This window comes from Castor canadensis, chromosome 10 (genome assembly GCF_047511655.1).
Source record: "Castor canadensis chromosome 10, mCasCan1.hap1v2, whole genome shotgun sequence".
NCBI classification, from domain to species: Eukaryota; Metazoa; Chordata; class Mammalia; order Rodentia; family Castoridae; genus Castor; species Castor canadensis.
In genome coordinates this window covers 141,675,675-141,702,515 of record NC_133395.1, presented here as the reverse complement: position 1 = coordinate 141,702,515, position 26,841 = coordinate 141,675,675, and the positions used below count along the sequence as shown (strand labels likewise).

The window sequence follows — 26,841 nt, the reverse complement described above, 5'->3', positions numbered from 1 at the left end:
ACATGTAAGACACAAAGAATCATGTGATAAATATCCACCCTACTCAGTCCCTCCCGGTTATCTCCAAGAGGTAACCACTGTGCTAAATTCGTTTCTCATCCCAATGTTTTACATACAGTTTTTAACAATCTGTTGTTCTTTTACCATAAATTATGCAATAAATGCAAAAATTAAGTGCAAAATTTTTGCATTTTTATAAATTGGGAAATTTTACATCAGAATCCAACTTCCTTTGAAAATAATCAGAAGATCCAAGAAGGCTGGATCCATGTTCCCATACTGTAAAAATTGTTCATAGGAATTGTTGGGGACCTACCAGGTAAGACAGGGATGCCTGAGAGCCTCAGCAAGAACCTCAGTCCTCATGTCCCTGAGCTGTCATTCCTTCATGCTACCTGCCTGTTTTTTCCCTATGCACGCCTGTGCTCATGAATCTGAGTTTGTGAATTCCCGTCATGAGGACCTTTCCAGTGGAGTGGGATGCCCTTGGCTGAGAGCCTGACTTCTGCCTGTCACTCGGTGTTCCTATATGCTCACTAAGACATCTGGGGGAAGCTTGGGCTCAAGCATGCTTGGGGCTGATGAAGGGCTACGGATGAGGCCAGGGCTACTCTCTGGACAATGGCTTATTAGGACGTCCCCCAAACATGGGGCATGGGCAGGAGTGTTTGCCAGTCTTCTGGAGCTCAGTCGCAGGGGACAAGAGGACCTCACGGTGCCTCAAGTGCCGTGATTGGGTTCTGTTCATGCCTTGTTCACAGCCAGAGGCAAGGGCAGGTGAGCGAGAACTTCTGCCGGACGCATTGCATCGGGGGCTACCGAATAAGGGGGGACAAAGGGGTGGCCTGGCCTTCCGCCTCCAGGAGCAGAGCCGTCCTCACCGAGTGAGGCGCGGAGGTGGACCTTGGGGCCCATGAACCGTCGCCAGCGGATGGAGTCTTTGTTCGCCTCCCTGCATCTCCAGACTCGGGGCCGGCCGAGAGAGGGCTCTTTCCTGAGAGGCTGGACTTTCCCACAGGAACAAAGTGTGGCTTGTTCGCCGGGCATGAATCTTGGCGTGGGGCGGCCCAGGCCAGGCTTGGCGCTGCCAGGCGGCGGCCCAGCGATATCAGGCAAATTCCGCCTTCCCCACAGCTGGGGCTGACAGCAGGAAGCCGCAGGGAGGCTCCGAACAAAGGCAGAAAAATGGGCCACGTTTATTCATTCACCGACCAGCCCAGGCCTGGCTGGCCCACGCGCCCGTCTCCATGGCGACGGGCGGCCTTTCGGTGCTCCTGGTTGGCTCCCCTGTGACCACGGCCCCCCATGGCCACACCTCCCAACACACACACACGGGATCATGGAGGCAGAGACTGCCCGGGGCGCTCCTCCCCGTGGTGGGAGAGTAGTAGGGAGAATCCGGCCCAACAGAATGGAGGGTTTGTGTCGAATTCCGAGACTATGAGGCCAGTACCGGGTGAGTGAGGTGAAGGCCAGCGGCTCAAGTTCACACCCTAGCCGAGCACCTGGTTTGTGCCCATTCAGTTCCTTCTCGGCGGTTTCATCCTAACTCAGCTTTCCAGACACAGGTGTTCGAGGGAGGGGACACTCCGGCCTGGGAGAGGAAGGATCAGACAGACAGGCTTCCCAAAGGAACCGCCACTGGCATTGGGTATTGAAGAACAAATGGGATTTTGCCCAACAGGTAGGAAAAAGGCATTGCAGGCAGAAGAATGAACTTGAGCAAAGACCCTGAGGCCTGAGAGTAATGGGATGACTAGAGAGTAACTGGAGCCTCTTTTCACTGGTGTAAATAGTGAACCTAGCTGAAAGTGAGGCAAAATGGGGTAGAATGACCATGGAATGTGACTCAGAGGCAGACCTATCTGCTTCTCAGACGTTACCCGACCAGAATAGGCCCCTAGGAATTACTTTGGGCTGTGGATTTGGGGGAAGACACAACTTAGTGTATGTCTAGTACTTTGTAGGCTACAGAGCCCTTGCATGTATTTACATTATTTTATTTGGTCCTGTAGCTATCCTGCTGGGAGGGAATGGTCAGATGAGGAAGCTGAGGCCCAGGGAGGGGCCCGGGGTCTCCAAGCCAGGAGGTAGCCCAGTTGGACTGGGATGCAGGGCCCTGAGCCTGACACCCAGGTTGCAACCACTCTTTCCTCCCCTTTCCTGAGGACACAGACCCCAGAGAGAGGATTTGTAGTCCAGAAATGTCAGCACCCCCAAATGAGCACTGAGATCCTGGGAAGAGGCTGGGACCCTGGGAGATAAGTGTATAAATATGGCCATCTCTGTTCAGGGCTCCAGTTCTAGAACAATCTCAGTGAACAAAGTGAACAAGGAAACAAGTTTCCCAGTGCCATTCAAGCTGGTGTCAGAAGGGACTGACCCTAGGCATGGAGAGGTCTAAATCTAAGGATGCTTAGAGTCTGGAATTTTGGGAACAAGCCAGAGATGGAGAACGAGGACAAGAAAGGTCGCGGATAGTTGGTGGCCCAGACAGCATTTTATCTTTCACAGGCTCACTGCATTTCTTTGGCTCTGGGTCTCCTGGATGGAGCTAGTGGGCCAGGTCTGAAGGTGAACTTGGGGCCTGAAGCTGGTGGGGAGGGACTGTGGTGATGGAGTTACTCAGTCTGCACAATAACCCCTGGATGTAGAACTGTGATCTCTGTTTTATAGGTGAGGAAAGTGAGGTTTAGTCACAAATTGGAACCCCCCAGAGCTATGTAGCTAGGAAGTGCAGCACTGGACAGAGCACTGGCGGACGGTGTTGCCTGCTTTCCATTACTGAGTTTCCTCAGGCTGTCCCTGTCCCCCAGGCCCAGACCCCTGATGTGCCTGACTTCCATGCTGAGGAAGAACCCTTCCCCACCGTCCCAGCTCCTGCCTTGTGTCCATTTGCTCTGTGTGTGCTGCCTCTATGCATGGGAGCTTTGCCAACTTGACCTTGACTTCCACTTCCTTCTGCCCTTCCAGTTTATACTTGTTAATCCTGATTCGGAAATTGTCCTGTTTATCACCTGGTTGTGTTGCCCAGAAAAAAAAAAAAAAAAAAACATGATGGAGGAAAAAAAAAAAGGAAGGAAGGAAAGGGCCAAAATTGTTGTAGGACAGAATCTTTCCATTGGCCTCTGAGTGGTGTTGCTCTGAGACTAATGAAGAAGAAACAGCAATAATGATACCCTAGAACCATTTAGGACAGAAATGGCAAATAGTATAGGAAGGGGCACCCTTCAATCTTGTACACATGTCAGGCATAGCTCAGTGATCACAGCACTCTTGTGCTTCAACTTGGCTTTAACTTCAGAGTCCTTCTCAATAATGACCGGGTACCATCATCAAGCAGAGTTGACACCCAGGAGGACATGTGTCTGTCATCTCTGGTATATAACCTTGTGCTCTGCAAAGAGCTTCATTTTTGCCCCATTTGTCAGGGCTGGTGTGACTATCTCCATTTTATAGGTCAGGAAATAAATAAAGCCTGGATTCCTGCCACACACAGCAATTTAGTGACACAGCTAAGGAGGAGAACTAAGGGCTCTTAGTTATGGTAAAGAGTTCCAGTGTGATAAAGGTGGTGGCACTTGGATAGATTTATTCTTTCTTACTGTTTTTTGTTTTGGTTTTTTTCCAGTCCCACTTTCTGTTGTGTGGGCCAGGGAGCAAGTCCCCTGATGTCATCCAGGAATATTAGGCATCACTAAATCTGATCATTCCCCGAAGCGCCAGCCTCACCGGCTTCCTGAAGCGGGGATGAATGCTGCTGTCACAGATTTGCTCTGACAGCCGCTGACAAGGAGAGGCAAGTTAATGTTTGCTCAGCCCTGCTGGGCCAGAGAAGGCTGCTGGGGAAAGCTGGTGGGCCGAGGTACCAAGAGCCACAAGGGCAGCCAACGGAGGGGGTTCATGGCCCCCCAGGTGACTGCTGATTCTGGGGCACAGATGACCCAGATTCTGACCTTGTATCTTTGTTGGCTGTTGAACTAGCCTCATTTTCAGACCCAAACGCCTGCTGTGTACCTCACTCTCTTATTCTTTACTCTCCCTGACCCCAAGCCTGGCTTCCCCTACCATATATCCACAATCAGTGGGTACCGACTCTCCGTCCTGCCTTCCTAGATCCCTGCCTGTTATCTGCTCTCAGGTGGCTATATTCTTCTACTTGCCTGCTGGGACACCCACTGGACCTGCCTTGCATCTTAGTGTGAATGGCTCATCAGCCTCTTTCCCTCTTGGCACCACAGTCCCTCCTGCCAGGCTTGCCTTCCTTCGATTGCCTGCAGCGAGGTACTTCCACAACATGCCTGGCCAGTTGGCATGACCAAACTTTTACCCCTGCTCTCCTAAATTATAATATGCTCTCCAGATACAAATCCAGCCAATCATCTACCTACACTTCTTTCTGCTTCTTTCTTTCCCTTTCTCTCTCCTCCTTCCTCCCTCCCTCCCTCCCTTTCGTCCTTCCTGGCATTTGAACTCAGGGCTTCGCACTTGCAAAGCAGGTACTCTACCACTTGAGCCAGTTCCTTTTGCTCCGGTTATTTTGGAAGTGGGGTTTCACAAACTATTTGCCTGGGCTGGCCTTGGTTGGGGGATCCTCCTGATCTCAGCCTCCCAAATAGTTAGGATTATAAGCATGAGCCACTGGCGCCTGGCTCAACCAAGCATTTCTTCATCCAGCTCTGTCCCAAAAGATACCCCTTTGCAGTAACAAATACCTATATTAGCCACCATGTACTGTGATGTGTACTTGTCATACACTCACCTGTCTTAGGCACACATGGCTGTCTTTTTTTATACTTTGTCAGGCTCTAGTGAGAGAATCTGACGTTATTTCATAGACGTGACTTACATTCTCTTTTCTCCACCTGACAAGCATACTAATAACACGGGATGTCATTTCCTAAGCACCTGTCTTGTGTCAGATACTGTGCTAGAGACATTATGTGCGTGGGCTCCTAGAATCTTCACAGTATTCTTTCAAGAGAGAGGGTATCCTGCTCTGTTTTGCAGATGAGGAAACCGAGTTCAGAGAATCAAAGTCCTTTAGCCCCAAGCCTTTCAACCAGTGTGTGACAGAGCCATGTTTAGAAGTCAAGACTGTCTTATTCAGAGACCATGGCATGTTGCTTTTGCAGCTTGAGGAGTAATCTAAGGACATCTTCCTTTCAAAATACTTGGAAGTTTGTTGGAATACAAAAGAAAATAACATATGTCCTTGAAGAATTGATACTCTTTGGAGAAATAAAGCAACTCACATTGCAAATCAATATTCACCCAAATTTTATATCAGAAAAAAGGGCAAAAGAAGTTCGTTTCACCTGTCAACCCTGATGATTAGGTTACGTCTGCTTGAGAACTCTGAGATACACATTTAAGATAGTCATGGACTGGGGGAAAAGTTCAACAATCCAGTACTAATGTCTTTTTGGGGTACAGGAATGAGTAGAAGGGGTACATGTGCCATAAATTTTACTTCTTTGTTTCAACACAATATAAAACATGAGAACTTATTAAGTTCCTAATTAAGTAATGCAGACGAGTTAAGAAAGAGAAAGAGACTGGTGTTAGGAGAGGCTGAGTGAGGAGGTAAGGTATGAGTTATTGCTTAGATTTTACTGCTAGGGATCTGAGGAATCATGTTGAATTCACTCAGAGGTGATAAGAAGTTTGTTCCCTGTGCTTTGATTCCCCTCTTTTAGAATTAAGATTTAGAAGGTCTTATCTGATCTCAGTGTTCCTAAATAATATAAATAATATCTCAGAAGAGTGAGAACTTGATAGTTCTCAAACTCCTCTCATATCTCTTAGCCCGCTTGTGCTTCTGAACAAACCCATGGTGCAGATGGGGCCCAGGGAGATTATATGTACTTTTTTATTTTTCTTTTTGCAAGGCTCGGGGGTAGAATCCATGGTTTTGGCCGCATGCTAGGCAAGTGCTCTACTCTGAGCTACATCCCCAGACCATTAAGTGTACTTCATATGCAGTATCTGCAGGAGAGTTAACTGAACCCTTTTCTTCTAACCCCATTCTCCAATCAGGAACTATATTTATATGTTTCCAAATAATTGGGAACTGCTGCTATGTTTAAAAGTTCCTCAGCTGACTCTAGTGGTCAGCCAGAGTTAAGACCATTGGTAAAAAGCTTATTTTATGACTAATTTCAGAGGAGGAAACAGGTTTAGAGGAGCTAAGCTACTTGCCCAAAGTCACATAATTAGGAACTAATGAAGGGAGAATGGCACTCCAGACAGGCTGACCATATAATTTGTGTGCCCATTGTATTCTAGACACCCTTGTGTATTATCTCAATTAATTCTCTCAATAATTTCATTGTTTTTGAACTGTGGAAACTAATCCAGAAAGGTTAAGTAACCAAACTAATCAGACAGTTAATAACATTTCCTGTCTTGGTTTTATTTGGGAGCACAAGTATTTACAGTTCTCAAAACTCATTTGGTGATTCACTTAAGATCTGTTCATTTTACTCAATGCTCATTTTACTGTCAGAAGAGCGTGAACTTAACACTGAACTCCAGGTTGTAATTTAAAGCAGAGATTTAGGAATGTCTACATCCCTACATAAGAAAGTAAGATGGGCTCAATAATGGTGGTGGGTCCGTAGGTCCTCACTGTGCAGTTCTTTCAGCTTTTCTGTAGGTTTGAACATTTCACATGATAAAATGTATAAATAAGTTCCATTGGACTGAGCTCAGTGAGGACAGGAATCTTTTGCTGTTTTGCAACATCAGACTCCCCAACACCTAGAACAGTGTGTCGCATGAAGCAAGGGTGCACTAAACATGTGCTGAATGGAAAGGATCAGGAAGGCGGGTAGCCTGTGGTTTTAACCCTCAAATTAAGCACTTGCCTTAGAGAAAGGATTTGACACTGTAAGCAAAGGGAGGGGAGAGGAACATGGGGCTGGGTGGGGTGGGTGGGCACAGCAGGAAGAGCTGTCCTGGCTGTCTGTGCTTGAGCTCAGCAGCTTCTTCCTTCTGAAAGCCCTAGGAGTATCCCCATCCCGAGGAATCCCTGGACAGAGCCAGGCTTTGTATGGGTATGTGCTACCCTCGTGTGGCCAAGGACAGTATTGCACTATTGGACAGCCTCTGCCCTTTGAGCACCACTGGAGCTCAGACGCTGGACAGTCAAGGCTGGGCCAGAGGGACTGTGTCTCGGGCCTGGGACTCCCTAGCTAGGGTATATTGCTCATAGTCAAAAGTTCTCCCAATAAGGGGGTGGCTTCACCACAACCCCATAACCATCCCGAAATTTGAGGGAAGTAACTGGCGGGTATCCAGCCCATCATTGCTACACTTCTCTGTGGTTTGTTTGATCATCACAATGGCCATGACAGATAGAGAGCATGATACTCAGACAAGGAGATGGGCAGAGAGGGAAAGTCATAGCGAAGTCAGCCAAGTGAAAATAGTAAAATTTCCTGAAGGAACTCGAGAATGTGGCAGGAGGACACTGTTCTTCCTCTGGTGGAGTGGAGAGGACTCCAAACTTGTTCGGAAATGCACACTTCAGCTGCCGCTGAAACGCCTGGGGTGGACCAGCTGTGTAACCCTGGGGAAAGTTACTCAACCTCTCTGAGCCCTGCTTCAATGTGGCGAATGTAAACAATAACACGCTCACCTTTTAGGGTTGTCATATAAACAAGTGGTTGACTATAAACAATGCACAGTGCCCATCACATGTGCTCAGAAATGGCTCCCCCGAGACAGACGGTATGAATTATACCTGCATGTTCACTCCTGTAACCCCAGAATGTTTGGAGTGGTCAGTTCCCAAAGAAGAGCAGGGTGAGAGGTGAGAGTGAGTATTTGAACCAGATACCTGGATCCAAGACTTGGGACTGCCTCTTCAGTCTTAGTGACCTTGAACAGGATCCTAACCTAAGACACAGTTTCCTCACCTGTAAAATGGGGCAGCGACCATCTATTCTATAGGGCCATGCAGAGGGATGGGTAATGGGAATAAAGGCCTGACACAGTGCCTGGTGCCTGGTGCCTAGCAGATGCCCACATAAATGCTAGCTAGGAATAGTCTCTTCAGTGTTAGCTGTTGTGTGATCGGTGGTCCTTACAGCAGGTTTATCGCCCTGATTTCTCTGCCAGCCACATCAGCTGCAGCTCTAATCTGATTTCATCTTCACGTGTTGGGTGGAAAAAAAGAGACCATGATAGACTGCGTTCTGGTCCCCTGGGCCCAATGACCCTGTACCACAGCACAAGGTCACCAAGCCCTCTGTAATGACAAGTCCCCAGTGAGGGGACCAGGCTATAGACCTGGATCAGCCCATGAAGGAGACCCCAACCTGCCTGGGCTGACTTGGAGGACTGGGGACTGGACCCCAGAAAGGGGGGCTTCCCTCTCGGGCAGCATGGACTTGGTCAGGGCCTGCTGAGAAGTGGGAAGACAAAGTAGCAAGAGTGTGGTAGGCTTTAAGCCAACACATTACAGACTTGAATGTGCAGAGGACTTTCCCAGTGCACTCATTGTTGAAATGCAGGATCTGATTTGATAGACCCAGGAGAGGCCTGAGAGTCTCCCAGGTGACCATGATGCTGTGGGTTCAGGGCCATACTGTGAGTACTGAGGCTTAAGAACAGCTGTATTCATTGAGCTCACAGGTGAGCTGAGGGTCCATCACAGCAGATCTGGAATTGACCTGGGTTGTTGATTTAAGTCAAAGATGCGCTAGCACAACACTGACCCCTCCTCCCATCAAGGCAAAGAGGGTGTCCATGCACCAAGGCAGGTTTTAGCTGACTTGTGTCTGTCCTTCAGCCTTGTCTACTGCTGACAGTGAAGATGAAGACCTGTAGCTGGTCTCAGCGAGAACTGCGGGCTCTGGTTTATACAGCAAGTGTGCCTAAGTGACCACCAAGGTGTAAGAAACCCCCACTTACACTCCATTCTGTGATTCCTAGATCTTATTTCTCAGCTGCAGACTCCAGTAGTTCCTGATCTGACCAAGGACCATGGACATGGTTTTGTGTCATCAGTATGACAGCTGGAATTTACCGGGCTTCCCAGGACCCCTTGCTAGGAGGCAATCTTTGGAGGTCATGCATATCCCCATTTTAATGCTGTTCCTATCTTTTATCTTTCCTGCAATAAATCTTAGACTGGTCAGCATTGCCATTTTGGGCCTGTGAGTTTTACTCCCAATAGAAGCCAGTGGAGTAGTTATTTTTAAAACTGCTTCCTATGGCACTGTGCTCAGGCCAGGGGAGACAGAGGTGGCTGAATTGCTATTCTCTACTCTCCAGAAGGGCTATGGCTCTTCACCTCGGCTACACTGGCCACATCTGAGAAGCTTTGAAAACTGCTGAGGCCCAGGACATCCTCAGAATTCTGATGTAATGTCAGGTAGTCTAGACCACAGCCTTAGCACCATTTTCTCTTTTTTCTCTTTAACAATCTCCAGGTGGTTCTAGTATTCAGTCAAAGGTGCAGGTTTCTCCCATAGATAAGGAATATGAAGCACCAGGTGTATTACCACGAAGGGGTTGTGAATGGAGCTAGGCCACTGTGGGTGTGAGAAACATGAGGAAAAGGGACTTACACCAACTGTGCCTTGTCCCAGGGCACTTATGAAACTTCCTGCCTGAAGCTATAGGCCAGCTTTGGAAGTCTTGTGTCTTCCAGCCACTGGCTGCCTTCCAAGTGAGGATATGGGAAGGGATAATGCCTGACCCAAAAGAAAACATGTCATCTGAAGGGAGAATTTCTGGCTTCATTGTGCCTAGGTAAGGAGAAAGGAGACCACATTTTCATGCCTCTCACAATATACACTGGGGGTAAAACCCAATGCCAGACACATAAAAGTGTGTCCTGTAGGCCTCAGGAGACAGCCTGCCTAGGGTAAGAGATGGTCTTACTTTGAAACAGCGTTCTCTTTTCCAGAATCCAGAACACTTCATCTTCTTGTGCCCACCATAGTTCTAGGTCTGTGTGTTTTCTCTAGTCAACCACTCTCCTGTGAGCTATAGCAAGGACAGTGATCATTATTCATAGAAAGTAGGCCATTTGTTGTGTTAGAATGGCTCTTCTGTTGTAGACTTTCTGCTGGGGAGAAGAGAAAAAGCAAGGGATGATGAAGACAAAGAATGTAAACCCTGGAGTCTTTTTGGACCACTAATTTGGGGCCATTAGATGGGGATACCATGTGGGAGCTGCAAAGGATCCGTTACTGCCCTCTGTGGAGGCCCTCAAACCCTTTGCATGTCTACTTTCGTTCAAGAGGCATCCTCTCATGGGTAACTTTGAACAAATAATTTCATTTATTTGGGGTTCAGCTTTCTTGCCTATAATATGAGCAGAGTACAGGACCAATGGTCTCTAAAATAAAAACCCACTGGACTCAGATGTCAGCAGCTAGGGTGGGATTGAAGTGTCAGATCTGAGGTTGGTATCTCAGAGGGAGATGGGGAATATCCACTTTCAACCCCAACACACCAAGATTCTGGCGTTAGCCTCTGGATCCCTGGCTGACAGGTTTCAAGTAGACCAATGCTGTGATCCTTTAAATCTCAGAAAGGGAGGTGGGCAGGATGGCTAATGTCTGTAACCATAGCTACTCAGGAGACGGAGGTAAGGAGGATGGCAGTTGGAGGCCAGCCCTGGGCAGAACGTTTATGAGACCCAACTCAATTAGTAATGGCTGGGGATAGTGATGCATGCATGTCATTTCAGCTACATGGGAAGTGTAAATAGGAGGATCACCGTCCAGCCTAGCCCGGGCACAGATTGAAGACCCTATTTGAAAAATAACGAAAGCAGAAAAGGTAAGTAAAGTGCCTGCCTATCAAGCACCAAGTCCCGAGTTCAAACCTCAGTACTGCCAAAAAGTTTAAAAAAAAAAAAAAAAAGATCAGCAAGGAAGACTTTGGCTGGGCCAGGCTTTGAGCCTGCTGCCGGCTGGGAGCTCTCCAGGGTGCTGAGCTGCTCCTGGCTTTGGTTCTCCCGCCAAGTCCAGCTCCTCAACCACAGGCTCCTCAACCACGCCGTCCTTGGAAACACTCATGCATTTACAACAAGTTATGGGTCCCCGTGTTCTTAAATGATTTATTAGACAAATGATTTCAACCTAGGCTTGAAACTTTCTTCTTTTTATTCTTTGATTTTATCCTTCAAGGCACACATTCTCTTCTGTCTTATCTCTCTCTTGTCTCTCTCACATTTATCTCTTTTCCCTCTTTGTCTTCTCTTACCCCTCTTTTTTTCCCTTTTTCTCAGATTGAGTATCCCTTTCCTCTAGGGGGAGGAAGCCACACATTCTAATTATCTTCTGAAAAAAATGATTCACACTGCACTTCTGAATTTGAACTTGAGTAATCCTAAAATTCTCCAGTCTAGAAAACTCTTCTTCATAATCAGTCATGTTGTTAGAAAATGTTCTTGCCATCTGACGCTGAAAACTTGAGTTGAAATGGCTCCATGCCTGTGTTGTTAGCATTCTGATACCATGACAAGTGCTTGAGGTAATCAGTTTGTAATGACAAAAGGCTTATTTTGGCTCACAGGTTGGGAGGTTCCAAATCGGGATGAAGTGGCCTGTTGCTTTGGGCCTGTGCTGAGGCAGCACGTCATAGCGGGGAATGTGGCAGAGCAAAACTGGTCACCCCATGGCCGGGAAGCAAAGAGAAAAAACAGGCCCGAGTCCCACAGTCCCCGACAAGGGCATGCCCCCAATGACCTAAGGACACTGGACCCATCTCTTCTTTTTTTATTATTCATATGTGCATACAAGGCTTGGGTCATTTCTCCCCCTGCCCCCACCCCCTCCCTTACCACCCACTCCGCCCCCTCCCTCTCCCCCCCACCCCCTCAATTCCCAGCAGAAACTATTTTGCCCTTATTTCTAATTTTGTTGTAGAGAGAGTATAAGCAATAATAGGAAGGAACAAGGGTTTTTGCTGGTTGAGATAAGGATAGCTATACAGGGCATTGACTCACATTGATTTCCTGTGCGTGGGTGTTACCTTCTAGGTTAATTCTTTTTGATCTAACCTTTTCTCTAGTTCCTGGTCCCCTTCTCCTATTGACCTCAGTTGCTTTTAAGGTATCTGCTTTAGTTTCTCTGCGTTAAGGGCAACAAATGCTAGTTAGTTTTGTAGGTGTCTTACCTATCCTCACCCCTTCCTTGTGTGCTCTCATTTTTATCATGTGCTCAAAGTCCAATCCCATTGAGGGAAAGTTTCTTGTATGAAGTCTTCTCTCTCTGGGGAGAGAGAAGAGCAGGGGTTTGGGGAAAGAGGGAGAATGTTTGTGGCCACTGCAGCTTCCCAGGGCTGAGCTCTGAGCCAAATCACGGCTTTGCCTGAAGCAGGACCTGATCTTCCCCTTCAGTTCACATGTCCGCCCAAAGCCCCAGACTGCTTCATAAGTCTAAAAAGAGCTTCAGATATTTACAATGCTAACACATGGCCTGTTTCCAGAGTCATCCTCCCAGGCATTGTGTGTGCAGCTGTGAAATGGTGTCAGCCTTGGCTCATGGAAATTTAAGAACCACATGCTTTAAACCAGGAATCTGATTCTGGACATTTACCTGTGACAATTTAAAAAGGAAAAATTGCTCTTGGGTGTGGAGGAAACACATTAGAATTGTGAGAGACCAGGAACCATATGAATGTCCTACAGTAGGGTTAAATGGGTGTGTGTTTTGTGGAATATTAACTTATACTAAAATGATAACTATAAGGTCCAAAGGATGCTAAATGTCAGAAATCCTGTAAGTCAGCTGCTTCTCTTAGGAAAAGGAAAGTGAGTTCCAGGGAGTAGAAGAGACTCATCTGAGATTGTGAGGCAAGACTCGCCCCCAAAGCTGCCTTGAAGTCTCCTTCCCTTCCCATCTGCCATGGCCCCAGTGGTTAGAGGTTTGGTCCTCAGCTTAGCAGCATTAGGAGGTGATGGTGCTGACAGGAGGTGGCACGTAGTGGAATCTCTCTAGATCACTGGATGCATAACTTCGAAGGGATTGGTGGACCCCACCCTTTCCTTTTCCTCCCTTTTGCTTTCCAGCCATGAGGTCAGTGGTTTTTCTCTACTACACACTCCCTACTACAGTGCGTTGCTTTACTGTCAGCTCAAAGTCAGGGGTCAACATCAGTAGGAACCTCCAAAACTGTGAGCCAAAATAACCTTTTCTATGTATAAGTTGACATATCCCCAGCGTCTGTCATAGTGACCGAAAGCTGACTGACACAAGGATCTTCCAAAGGGTGGTTCGTGCAGCACTCAGAAAATGAGTTCAGATTTTGGAGAAATGCAGTTTAGAGCTGTAGAGACTTCCATGAGTCTCTGACGCACCTGCTGGTCACATTTCATCAAGAGCAAGGGTCAAAGAGGGGAGGTCTAGGCCTGAGTCTCTGACAGGTGACAGTCTCCTTCTAGCTTCAACCCGTTTTTGTTTTTATTTTGTTTTTACAGTTGCATATTCTAATTTTGGCCAGTCACGTGGATTTCTCATAAGGTTTATTTGATAGAGAACTTCATTTAAATAAAAGTGAGTTGTTTTGAAGAAAAATACTGAGTTGAAGAGTATAAAGGAGGTAAGAGGATGTGGTCCAAGCCAGGAAGTGGACCTGGAATGAAGACAGTGAACACAAGAATTGCCCTGAGCCCCTCACACCTGTCACGTTCATCAGCGTGCACAGGGGATGGTCAGGCAATGAAGAGGATCTCAGAATACATGTGCCCCTGATAGCACTCACCTGACAAAGAATGGCACCTGGCTCTTGAGTAGAAGTTTGAACCAAGGACTCCTCCTTTGCAAATAGCTGTTCAACTGCTTGAGCCATGCCTCTTGTCCATTTTGCTCTGGTTATTTTGGAGATGGGGTCTGGCAAACTATTTGCCCAGGCTGGTGTTGGACTGCAATCCTCCTACTCTCAGCTTCCCAGGTAGCTAGAATTGCAGGTGTAAGCCCCTGGTACTCTGCTGAAATGTGTATATTTTTAAGGTACATGCCCTGATGATTTGTGAAGCATATGCATTGTGAAAACATCACCAGATCAAGCTATTAACATGTCCATCACGTTTGCTGGTTGCTGTTTTTGTGTATATGTGATGAGACATGTCAGCTCTATCTTCGTAGCAAATGTCAAGTCTACCATACAGCTCGTTCACTGTAGCCACATGGCTGTATGCTACAGCTCCAGAACTCAGTCCTCCTGTGCAGCAACAACCTTCCTACCCCGTCCCCAGCCCCTGGAAACATCATTCCAAACTGTGCTTCTATGAATGGGACTATTCAGATCCCATAAATAGGTGAGGTCATGTGGCATTTATCGTCACACCACACTAAGTGAAATAAGCCAGCTGCTTTTGAAGGAGGGATGGACGAAGGAGGGAAAGGTTTTGAGTTGGGGGAATAACAGATTTGAATCAGATTCGATAATAATGTGAAACAGCTACAAAAGGGAGGCGCTTTGGGGGGCAGTGTGGGGAAGAAGAGGATGATGGGGCAAATATGACTAGGCACATTATATATGTATGAAATAGCACGATGAAACCTACTAACAACTATTAAAGGGGTTAAGAAAGAGTAACAGAGGGAGTGAATTTGATCAAAGTACATTACATCCATGTGTGGAAACATCACAGCGAAACCCCTTTGTACAATTAATTTTGCCAATAAAATATAAAAAATCAGATGTGAATCCCAATTTTTAGATCAGAGTTTCCTTGGGGGTTAGAATGAAAAAAGGAGGAGCTGGTTTTCTGAAGGAGTATTTTCACTGAGCTGTCCAGCCAGACAAAGGCAGTTCTTTATCCAGTACACACTTGGGAAAATCACACTGTTCTGGAGTTAGAAATTCTGGGTTCAAGTGAAGCAGTTGTTCCCCTTCAACAGGTCTGAAGGACAGAGATTGGTCCAGGGAGACAGGTTGCCAGGCCCCCAGCGAAACCCAGCTGTGCTCCAAGCATGGTAGCATCAACATTTTCAACAGAAATTGAGTCATGTAACATACAGTTTCTCTATCCTTTACACTCAAACTTTTTTTATGTTTTCTCATTTCTTCTAGACACTTCTAAGCAACCAATCTAATCTTCTAAGCTAATTCATACTAAAGTGTTAGTGACTACCAAAGATATCAGCCATTCCCTGCTCTTCAGCCCATTTGTAGGAATAGGGAGCTAAGTCCCAAAGAGATGAAGTAACTTGATCAAACTGGAATAGGCAACAGGAGTCATGGAGGGCTGTTTAGAGGAATGACTGTTGGGCTGAGTCTGGACAGGGAAATAGGTGTCAGCTAATGAAGGGGGAGAAAGGAATCCCAGGCAGAGGGGAGGGCATAGATGAAAGCATAGATGCATAGGGCTTTTTAAGTAGTTCTGGATGCAGGGGCAAGGCGAGGCTTGGGAAGGATCAGGCTAGAGAGGTGAGAAGCACCAAGTCTCCGATGACCTTGTGTGCTGAGTAAAGGAATTTAGACTTGATCCTGTAAGCTGTGGAAAGTCCATGAAGAATTTGGAGCCAATCGCACTTGAGGTAGTAAACTACAGGAAGGGATAAAAAGTAACATAAGTGAAGAGCAAGGACTCTGGTTCCAGACCGTCTGGATTGTTCAAATCCTGATCCTGTCTCTGCCGCTCATGGACTGTGTGAGTGCTGATAAGTTACTTCACCTTTCTGGGCCTCAGTTTCCCATCTGTAAATGTGTACATTCCTCATGAAGGTTGTCAGAATGATAGTAGGTATTACATAAGCGCTGAAAACCACGTCTGGCGTAGAAAGTACGATGTGTATTTCTGTCATTGCCACCATCTGTAACTACAGTTAGTTACAAGATTCTTTTAACAGCCCATGTCTTTGAATGCATGGGAGCAGGGTCAGACTGCAAACAGGAAGCCGGGAAACTACTGCACTAATTCAGGTGGATGGAGTGAACTATGGTCTGTAGGCGGTCTGTTTTTATAAAGTTTTATTGGAACATGGCCATGCCATTCGTGTGGCTACTCTTGCTTTCACTCCACAGTAGTAGAAAAAAGCAGCTGCCACAGAGACCAGCTGGCCTTCCAGCCTGAAAGCACTCAGTGGCTCTTAGCAGAAGACATTGCTGGCCTTCCAGGCTGGGTCCATTCTGCCTGGGCGAGGGATGCACTTTTCCTCTCGTCCAGCCATCTGAGGAAGGCACTGCCTACCCTCCCTAGGTCCAAGACACACTTGGCCCTGGACTTTCCAGTAGGATCACCTAGAACAGATGGGTGAGCTATGTAGCTCCTCCCGCCTCAATTTCCTCTGAAGTACTTTATGGGATTTTTATTGTTCTTTTGCAAATTAATTCTTTTATCTTCAAATGTGTAAAGGAGAAAAAATATTGAGAGCAGCCAGTGACCTTTCTGGCAGTTTTCAATTTCTCTCCTCTTCATTTTTAGCTTTTATTACCCCCAGGATAGCATCTAATTATTTCTTGAATAATCGCGTCTCCAGGGCTCTGAAACATTTGCTCTCTATTATGTCTTCCAAATTAGTTTCTCTTCAATTTTGGTGCACTTTCCTTTGTCTTTTCGCCTTGGTTCAGCCAAAAATAGATTCTCAAATGGAGTGCTAAATTCTTTGGGATTTCTCTCACTTCAATTAACTCTCCTCGGGGTTCTCTTTGGCTTTATAAATGAGGTCTTGGCTCACCAAGACCTTATCCTAGATTGTTGGGTTGCATTTTAATGCCAGAGTCACTCACAGCCTCACTTGTTTTCATCCTTTGTGTGGGGATTGGGGGGGTGAGGAGGGGCAAAGAATCTGGTGTGTCTGGAGTGTGACAAGCCAGGGGATGCTGGTGAGTTGATCTGTGTCTTCCTTGGCTGTACAGTGGGACTGTGCCCACCCCACTGAGGGGTGCATCTATGAGGGTTAGTATTTTCATGATGGGGCTGTCAAAGGGAGATATGATATTCCCTTGTTGCTGTTTCTTGACCTCCAGGAGAGTTGCCCATGATCAGAGCTGCTCTCAATACTCTTAGTCCAATCAGTGAGCATTTAGCAACAGCTTACCTTAGGAGAAGTGCTCAGAAAGCAATTGATAATACTTTATTATAATCACAGTGTTACCTAGTTACTAAACATTTCCAGTTTAGAGTTGATTGCACACCCAGTAGGTTATTTCACACCCCCTGGAACCCTGTGGGATAGGCTGAGCCAAGACATCAACCCATTTTACATTAAGGAAACTGAAGCCCAGAGAGATGAAGTGGCATAACTGAGGTCACACCTCTTACCAGGAGCAGATTCACTTAAAATACCACATCTCACCTTTTTTTCTTAGCTCATATTCCCTGCTTCATTTGTTAGTTTTTCTATTGTGTCCAAATAGAGAGCATTGTCTCCATCATGGTCCTTTTTTATAGGTATGTAATATTCCCACAGTCCAAAAGCAGGACTGGCCAGCCTAAGCTAGGGGTCACATGAGCCCCACTGGATATGAGGGTCCAGCCCAGCCCAAGCTGGTGGAGGCCAGGAGATGGGAACCTCCCAGGGGGTCAGGGAACATACTGTGAACTCAACACATGAAGTCAGGGTCACTAAGTTCCCTTCATGTCTTGGTTCTGCCGCTTTCTAGCTGGTTGATCTCACACAAGTCCCCCAAAGATCTTACAGCCTCAGTCTCCTCATCTTTTAGGTGGGGGTGCAGTGCCCATTCCACAGGTGGTAATAAGGGCTCAAATAAGAGAGAGCACTGGGAGCACCAATGTCCAGCTCTGTCCTCTCTGCGTCCCTCTCTTCATCCTCCCTCCCTTCCACACTCTTGCCAGCCTGAAACCCCACCATTAAAACCTCATTGCCTATAAATCATTTTGGTTGATTGATTAGTTCTTTTCATGAGAGCAAGTTTTTAAAAACTAAGAGAAGTGGCTGACGATGAGTATGCTGTCTTTCTGTCACTGTAACAAATACATGTGATGTCAGCTTACAAAGAGAAAAGGTTAATTTTGGCTCATGGTTTTGGAAATCTCAGTCCACGATGGGGTGGGTAGACCCATGGCTTTCAGGCCTCTGATGGCAGTGGTGGAGCAGAATGGTCAATGGAGGGCCAGGAACTAATAGAGAAAAGGAAGGGGGGTCCACCGAGTCCCACAGCCCCCTTCAAAGGCACACTCACTTCCACTAGGCCCCACCTCTTAGAGGGTCCATCATCTCCCTATAGTGCCAAGCTGAGGACGTCTGGGGAATTGTCAACATCCAAATTCACTGTGAACTAACTCTTGTAGTGCTAGTGCTCTCTCTCTCTCTCTCTCTCTCTCTCTCTCTCTCTCTCTCTCTTAAAATCACTACTTATAAAGTACAACTAAAGAGGAATAGGAGGCATACAATTACTTCATGGTGGAAATTTCAGAAACCGTTTTTCTTAAGGAAGAGTCTTTTCCCCAGGATTTGTGTGATGACCAGGAAGCATCTGTGACAGGGCAGTGTAGAGCTGGGCACAGGGGGCAGGAGGCCCTTGTGGATCCCAGCTCTGGCTGGTTCTGTCACCCTGGGCCAATTGTGTCACCTCTCTTTGCCTCAGGCATCAGCTGTAAAGTGGTGGTAAGTAAGAGTTCTAAGGCCGCAGTTGGGCATTGCTTAGCAACAGGGACCCATTCTAAGAAATGCCTTGTTGGAACATCACAGAGTGTGCTGAGGCAAGCTGAGATGGCTATGATGTCACAGGTGACATAATGTGATGTGATGGCTGTCATATATGCAGTCTGTTGTTGGCTGAAACAATTATAGAGGGCATCATTGTATTTATCTTATTATAATTATGTTTTATGTATTATAAGTATGTTTTATTTATAATTATGTTAGCCACTATTGAGTGTAAATATTAAAAATACATAGTAGATAATCATATATAATATAGAACTATAACAAAATAAGCTGGACATGGTGGTACATGTCTGTAATCCCAGCACTCAGGAGACTGAGGTAGGAGAACTGTGAGTTCCAGCCTGGGCTATATAGCAAGACCCTATCCCAAGAAAAATCAAAAAACCAAACAACAACAAAATGAAGAAGAAAAGCAAATACATCCAGTGCCTGCTGTGTGACATTATGTGACATGTAGTAACAGCGATGTTTTAAAAACAGTCAGGTAGAACACTTCCATCTAATCCAAAGACCAGCCATCCCAGGCAGTAAGGAGGGACCAGGAAGAAAGTCATCGCCAGGGTGTCTTCAGCTTAGCATAAAGCATCTTCACCATCCAAGGCCACCCTTCCTGTCCCTCAGTGGTCTTTTAGTGGGTGCCTGGTGTTCCATTTTGCAGCTGCTCTGGCTGCCCAGTCGCAGGACTGCTGTAACTCCCCTGACTGACCCGCACCACTCAAGGCCTTCCCAGGTGTCAAGCCCTTTTGTTGAACTTCCCAGTGATGAAGGGCAATGAGTCGGAGTGAGGACATGTCCTCAGGGAGGGAGGGGCAAGAAACCCTGGGTCATCACAGGGCCGTGAAGGTATGGCTATTCTCAAAGGCCAGGCACAGAATGGGGAACACAGGTGCGGCCAGCAAAAGCCATCTACTGCCTGGCTGCTGTGGTGATGCCAGGCAGCACTGGGTGGCAGGCTTGTCCTGCTTTTAAGGACACCCGTGTCCCTGCAGTGTATCCTGGAGCTAGTGTGGAGGAGGCTCCTCCTCTCATGCCTTTCACTGTCCTGGGGTGGACCCACCTGATTTGGAGGGGGAATCCTAGCCTCTCTCTCACCTGCCTTTGGGAGTGTGTTGTGCCTGCACTGCTTTCACAATCAGGATGCCCCAGATGGTCTGTGACCTGCCTGTTGTTGTAAGATGCTCTGAGCAATGAGCAAGTGCCCTTCTCTCCTCATGACTCCATGATGTCTGTCATTGCCCTGGCAGAGGCTGACAACCCGCCACCCAGCCTGTCTCTATGCATCAACCATGCCCAGGGTTGGACCAGGGCAGGACCAGGGCAGGACCAGGGCAGGACCGTGGCAGTCACTCAGCTCCATGAGTCTATTTGGAGCTTAGGAGGGTTGGAGGCCATCCCTGGCTCTGACAATCTCTAAGAGTTCCCTTCCCACTCTGGGGAATAGGCATTTGCCCCCAAGTTCTACCCTGAGGTCTGCCTGGGTTCCTGCCTGGGCCCTCAGTTTCCTTCTAGGGCACCCCGAGGCCCCTCCCATAGTCACCCCATGCCCCCTGACCCTCAAGTTCTGGCCCTCCAGTTGTACTTCATCACCATGGGAACAGCCCTTCCTAGGAGCCACCTGTCTGCAGGGAGCTAGGCTGAGCTGTCAGCAGGTAACCACCCACCATGGACCTGGAGTCACACAGACTTGGTTCCTACCCCAGGCCTCCTTACCATGTGTGACCTGGGATAAGTCAGTTTCCTCTCTTTGCTGAGAGACATTGTGACATTAAAAAGAGAATCAATTACCCCACCTTGCAGGGTGGACAGGAGGATCGATGCAAAAGCACCCAGCTGGTTCACATTGCCTCCTCCATCAGTGGAAATGCTCATTCATTCATTCATTCACTCACTCATTCGGTGTATAGGAAGCTTGTCCTAGGAGCCCAGCATTGGGATACCAAGGTGGACAAAAGACCAGACCTGTCTGGAAAGATAATATTTGAGCAGAGGATGTATTGGGTGAGGACATGGCCGTGCAGCCATCTGGGGAGGAAGGAATGCACTACAATGGTCCTGAGACAGGACAGGCATTAAAGAGTACAGGGTGACTGAGCAAGCAGGCAGGGGGAGAATGGGAAGGGATGGATTGGCGAGGCACCCAGGGACGGAGCTGGAGGTTTCGTTCTCTTCCAGGCCGGATGAGGAGTTAGTGATGGGGAGAGCAGGTCAGAACACGGTTTGTTTTCTACTGGTGACCCATGTTGGGGTGAGTGATGAATGGGTTCCCTGTCTCTTCCCATCACGCCATGGGAGGATGATCTGATTTTAACAGGACACAAGCCTCTAAAGGAGCACACCTAGAATTGGTGTGGGAGGTAATCATCCATGAGGGAGGGAAGCCAGACAAACTCCCTGAGGGTCCTGGATTCTGACACTGTCCCCAGGGGGTTCATAGTTCAGGAGCTTCCCCATACCTTGACCCCAGGCCTCCCAGCCCTCTATGACCCAGCCAGATGGAAAGATTCCCCAACCTGAACACACAGGGAGAGCAAGAACACAAAGGCTCCCAATGCCTGTGGCCTATGCTCGGCATGGTTCCACTCTTAGGGTAACTCAGTTTTAGTGGGGAGACTGAATAAGGTGAGGAGAGATGGAGGAGGGCAGGGAGCTCCATAGCCTCTGCATCACTGAACAAAATTCCAAATTCTTTGTGTGACTCCTGCTTGGGGGAAACTATGTCAATACCTGTCAATATTAGATGCCTGCAAGTTTTCAGTTAGGAACCAAGTCGTTTTAGAAAAACACTGTCCTAGTTTTGTAATTGGTTCCCAAGGCTCTTCTCAATGATTATTAAAATACTGACATGAAATCTCCAAGAGAGATTGCTCTGGGCCCTATATTTATCGCTTGCGTTGGTAAGACAAGCTGAGGCCGTTCCACAGCGTCAGCCATGGTATGTTTCAAGGTTAGATAATTAACTTTATCAAGGAAGAGTCAGATGTGCCAAGGGAATGCCGACTGAGACTCACCTAACAGAACTCACCGAGAAGCGCTCAGGCCTCAGGGTGTCCTAGGTCACACTTATCTTATATTCTTCCTTTGAAGGTGAGGTCCATGAACTCCTGTTCCCAGACCAAGGGAAGAAGCGACCAAAGGTCCATGAACCTATTGAACCCATGGGAAAAGTTCTGTTTGTTCAGGCTGCTGTTCATTTTTCTAGGTTAGTGTTTCTCAAAGTGTGGGAGCAGCAGCCTCTCCTGGGAACATTCTCAGACCCTTCCCCAGACCAACTGAGTCAGAAACTAGGGATGCAGCACAGCCATCTGTGTTTTAATAAGTGCTCCAGGTGATTCTAACACATGCCCAATTGGATGCAGGTGAAAGCTGTGCTGTGTGGAAGACAGCAACAAAGAGCAGGGACTTGGGAGCCATGCCAACCAGTTTCAAATCCCCATTCTGCTACTTAGGAGCTATGTGAGCTTGGGTTGGTTGCTAAGCCTTCCTAAGCTTCTGCTTCCCCATCTCTAAACTGAGATACTGAGATACTGCAAACCTTGGTACATTGGGGAACCTTGTCTCTGTGGTCAGGTTACTGAGCAGAGGAGGGCATAAGAGTATAGGTTAGACAGACTGCACTTTAGGATGACTCAACACCTGGCCATGTCCTAAGGATTATGAGCACTGCCAGAGAGGCAGCAGTAAGAACGGTAAGGAGGAGACAGGAAAAGGGTCATCTGAGACAAGTGGACAGGACTGGAGGGTGAGTCAACTCATTCAACAAATATTGGGTGTCCGTGTTGGAAACTTAGTCCTCCAAGTCATGTATCAGTGGTGTTGCAGGTGGGACCTTTGGGAAGATATTGAGTCATGAGGACTCTGCCCTCATCGATTAAGATTAAAAGGTCATCCAGGGAATGGCTTTGTTTTAAAGGCCAGCTCTCTCTCTCTCTCTCTCTGGCACATTTGCTCTGTCTCACCATATGATGCCCTGTGTCACCTCTAGACTCTGCAGAGAGACTCCTTCAGCAAAAATGCTCTCATCACTGGCAGCCCTTTGATCTTGTACTTCCCAGCTTCCAGAACTGTAAGATAAAAATTTCTTTTCTTTATAAATTATCCAGTCTCAGGGATTCTGTGCTGCAAAAGGAAATAAATGAAGACAAGCCCCAAAAGGTCAGGCTCTCTGGACACTAGGAACACGAGTGGCAGAGTCCCTGCAATAGGGATCCTGAGTGCTTGCAGAATGTAAAGGTGGTGAACAAGCAAGCACATAAATGAAGGAGGGTTTCAGAGCAAGGACGGTTGGTGCCATGAAGAAAGCTGGACAGGATGATATATAAGAAAGTGATATGGGGTAGCAAGGGTGGTCAGTGGAGGTGATACTGAGTGCAGACTAAAGATGAAAAGGAGCCAACATGGAGAAATTCTGGAGACATCATGCAGACAGAGGAGGATCCAGTGTGGATACCTGGAGAAGGAGCAAGCTCTGTGTGTTGGGAATGGTGGGAGAGGGGGTCACAGGGGCTCTGATTGGGGTCAGCAGGAGTCTGGGGCTCTGGGGGTTCTCAATTCTTTGTCTCCTCTTCTTCATGTCATATGGGCTCCATCTAGGAACTGTTATGAGGGCTCAGCAATACCAGAACCTAACTATCACATTGCAGGCACTGGGAACATATTTACTGTTGCTCCCCAATGGCCACTCAGTATCTCTATGGCATCAGTTAGGATTCTAGCCATGTTCAAGACCACACTTAGCCTAAGCCTTGGAAACAGCAGTTCTGATGTTTTAGACCCCCATCAGGCATTGAAAAAAGAGGCAGTTTCCTTCAAGTGACAGATACGAATTGAGTATCGACTGAGAACAAGGCATATGGGGGATTCAAAGTGACAGAAATGTCCCTATCTCCAGGATATGTCTCGGCAGGTCTGCTATTTACCAGCTTCATGGTTTGGGGAAATCCCAGCCACCTAACAGCCATCTCTGAAGGGAGGTGACATGACTGCTCTGGTTTGAATGTCCCCTCCAAAACCTATGCTGAAATTTAATTGACATTCTGACAGTATTAAGGGAATACTTAATAAGAAGTGACTAGGTCATAAGGGCTCTGCCTCCACGATAGATTGACGTCATTACCCTGAGAGTGGGTTCCTTATGTAAGTTCAGCCCCTTTCTCTCCCGGACTCATGCCCTCACTTGCCTTTCTACCTTCTTCCATAGGATGATGCAGCCCGAGGCCCTCGAGAGGTGTTGCAACCATGTTCATAAACTTCCAGCCTCTACAGCTATGTACCAAATAAACTTGCTTATAAATTACCTGGTCTTAGGTATTCAACCCAAAATGAAATGGGACAATGCCTGGCAGTAGTATGGGGCTGGCGGAGTGGTTCAACTGGTAGAGAACCTGCCTAGCAAGTGTGAGTCTCTAAGTTCAAACCCCAGTACTGCCCCCCAAAAAGAAAGTATTAATGGAGTCAAGCCCTCTAGAACATGCAAGGTGATAGCGACTAGAACTGGCCTTTAGGAACTCCTGGTGGGAGCAGGTACCTTCAGCGGGTGAGCAGTAGGGAAGATGGGAAATATGAGTACAGGGCATGAAGCCAGAGGCTCAGTGACTGGAAGTTGACTGGAAGTGGAGACTCTCTCTGCTAACTTTGCTGAGCTCTATTTTCCTCCACTGTAGAATGGGTATATTCTCAGACACATCTGTGGGCATTTGAGGGATAACATGGTGTAACATTTAGTTCTTAGCACAGTGCCTGGAATAAGCTAAACACTCACTGGATAGTAGTTGCTATTATTAATATCAGTATCATCATTATTGTCACTGATACTCTTGCAAGCAGGAAAGCTATGTCACAGAGACCCACAGAGTGGCAATGCCTCTGTGGCCAGCTGCAGGACTCTGGGAGGGTAGCCTTCTTTCTGCTAGTCTAGACAGGTGGGAAGTCCTGCAGGAGTGGGCAATGAGGCCCCAGCTTCAATGGCAGAGGGGCAAAGCTTTGGAGAACTCAAGGCTGGTACAGCAGAGAGCAGAGCAGAGATGAAGCATGGAAAACTCCTCCTGGAAGAATTCCTAGCTGATTGTGGGTGCCTCCCAGGTCTCTTGCACTTACCTTTAGGGGGCACAGATCCTGCCGTGGTGTGGTAGTCTATCCAACGTCCATTAGATTGAGAATTCCTGGATGCTGATGCCTGGGAATGATCCATTCTGTACTCCAGGGTCAAGCTCAGTACTAGGTATGCAGTTAGTGCTTGAATGAGCAAATGAATGAAATGAAGAATGAATGCAAGTGAGTTGGTTGGTCCAAGAAGGACTAAATTTGGGGTGGGGAAAAGGTCTCTCTAACCAGGAACCACCTTGGCTGCACCAAGCTGTACCTCTCTCCTTGGATACGAGGAGCCACACTGCAAAGTCCATCATGGGGTTGGAGGAAGGAGACACCTTAGGGTAAAACTGACTGGATGGTTAGGTCAGAGGTGACTGTTCCTTCTAGTTCACAGATCAGCCTCCTTTTAGTGAACCAAATCACAGGCTACAAGAACTTACTGACAAGTGATAATCAGTAAGTGGTAAGCATTGTGTTGTTGCAGGTGTGTGAGCAGAAGTAACTTCAAGTCCAGCTCTCTGACCTCTATCTAGCCGTCTTCCTGAGATACATATGACCTTGCGCCTCCTGACCCACCTGTGCTGGACAGTAGTGGCATTGTTCTCTCTGGGAGGAACCCCGGGCACCCTCAGAAACTTCCAATGAGAAGCCTCTTTCTTAGATAACAATTGAGAAAGTTTGCCCAAAATTAGCTCCATTGTTTTTTTCTTTTCAATCATTTTAAATTTATAAAAAGTTGAAGCTATTGTACAAAGCGTTTTTTCCTCTCTAAACCATTTGAAAATAACTTACTAACAGGTACTCCACTACATTCAAATATTTCGTGTATTTCTTACAAGCACCCGAATCAGGATTATATCAGCGCATTTTATTATCCAATCCTCAGAGCCCGTCCTTGTCTCACCATCTCTCCCAGTGATGTCCTCAGAGCCAAGGACCAGACCTGGACCACACACTGCATTTATTTGTCATCTCTCTTCAGGGTCTTCATTCTGGAACAGCTCTTCAGTCTTATACAGACTTGCATGACCTTGACACTTCTGAAGATCACAGACCATGTATGGTATAGAGTGTACTTCAACTGCAAATTGGCTGCTATTTCTTTATTACTGGATTCAAGTTCCCCTTTTTCTAATAGGACTATCATAGAAATGAGTTAGGCATGGTGGCGCACACCTGTAATTCCAGTACTTGGGAGACTGAGGCAAGAGAATCATGAGTTCTAGGCCAGCCTGGACTACATAGCAAGGAAGGAAGGAAGGAAGGAAGGAACAAAAGAAGGACGGAATGAAGGAAAGAAGGAAAAAGGGAAGGGAAGAGAAGGTTATTTTCATTATATCCTCAGGTAGAACAAAATTTCTCTTGTTCTGTTATGAGTTACCTATCTTTGATCACTTAATTAGGGTTGTTTCTGCCAGGTTTCTCCACAGTAAAGTTGCTTTTGTCCCCTTTGTCATGAATAAATATTTTCTAGGGAAAGTAGAATGGGGAAGAAGCGCTATTTCTAAGGATGAGATGTACATGCATTGGGGGTTTTATGGAGTTGGGTCTTCACATCTTAGAAATGCATCATAAAGTGAGCATGTGCCCTTAAATCCTAGCTGCAAGTAGAGTGCCTGGTATGCAGCAGGGTTTAATAATTGATAGCCATGCTAAGCTTCTGTTCTTTAGTTGGCTGAATGATTTTGGGGAATACTGCACTCCAGAGAAACTTGGAGATTCATAATACAGGTTGTGCTAACACAGACTCTGGCTGTTCTTCTGGAAGTTGGTTTTGAGACTTTCTATCTCTGAACACTCCACCAGAAGATTAGGGCTTGTCAGATAATGGATGCACCATAAATGCTAAATGAATCCACATCCTTCCTACACCCTGGCTCTCATCTCCTCCTCCCCATTTTCCCATTTTTAGGCATGGACCTGTCTCCCAGTCCATCTGACTCAAATTCTCTCCTTTGTCTCCTCTGTTCTTGATGTTTTGCTAGCAGCCCCTACTGCACTTCCATTTCCTACTGATGTGGCCTGGGGTCTCCATTACCCCATGCCTGGACCCCTCACTGGATCTCTATCTCTAGATTACAGCATGACCCAGGTTCCACACCCTTCTGTGGGTCTATTGTCTGCTTAGTCCATGCCAGCGCCTTGTCCT

The 26,841-nt window shown here is 47.0% G+C and overlaps 1 long non-coding RNA gene across 2 annotated transcripts in view; it reads left to right on the top strand.

The window, feature by feature from the left end:
* The window catches only part of LOC141411543 (uncharacterized), a 50,099-nt gene extending 35,398 nt beyond the window's left edge, over positions 1-14,701 (top strand). The window contains exons 1-3 of one of the 2 annotated variants that reach the window (XR_012436382.1): positions 1,327-1,456; positions 10,709-10,800; positions 13,445-14,701. This is a non-coding gene — a long non-coding RNA (uncharacterized lncRNA). Of the gene's footprint in view, positions 1-1,326; positions 1,457-10,708; positions 10,801-13,444 lie in introns of those variants that run through there. The other variant, XR_012436381.1, reaches the window with a different exon arrangement.
* The last annotated feature ends 12,140 nt before the right edge of the window (positions 14,702-26,841 follow it).